A 522-nucleotide genomic window follows, 5' to 3' on the forward strand; every position below is an offset into this window, starting at 1 on the left:
TTCCCTATTTTGTTTTTAAAGGGGGTGGTTAATTACTGACTTACTGCTTTAATATCTAGAAAATTCACAAACTGATGTGTAGATTTTGGAAAAGAATAGGGAGGCCAGGGTATTTCAGTTTAAAAGGACTACATTACTTAGAATTTTTATGATCTGCTTGGCATTCCATTAGTAGGAAGACTTGAAGTCTTTTCTACTAGAAAACAGGCAGTTGTTCCAACTTGTATTAGTGATGCCTTTGCAGCTGAGATCTGTAAGGTTTTAAATGATGATCTAAAGAGTCATAAACATAAAACATTAGGGCTGGGAGGGACCTCAGGAAGTTATTTAGTTCATTCCACCTCCCTCTGGGTTCAGGATCATCTTTGTCTAAACCATGCTGGAAAAATGCTTGTCTGAATTGGTGATTCTCAACCAGGGTGCCCTGAGATACTTTTAAAGGTGCCACACACAAATTAACACTGTTAGGTGTGCAAAAACTTACATGCGATTCACAAGATAAACCCAGAGATATCAGCAGGA

General features: G+C 37.9%; 1 protein-coding gene across 2 annotated transcripts in view; it reads left to right on the forward strand.

Annotated features, from left to right (window-relative positions):
• The window catches only part of DYM (dymeclin), a 373,790-nt gene that overhangs the window by 78,928 nt on the left and 294,340 nt on the right, over nt 1-522 (forward strand). The gene's annotated exons all lie outside the window — the stretch shown is intronic.

The sequence above is a fragment of the Alligator sinensis genome, unplaced genomic scaffold (genome assembly GCF_000455745.1).
Source record: "Alligator sinensis unplaced genomic scaffold, ASM45574v1 scaffold1204_1, whole genome shotgun sequence".
In the NCBI taxonomy this organism is placed as follows: Eukaryota; Metazoa; Chordata; order Crocodylia; family Alligatoridae; genus Alligator; species Alligator sinensis.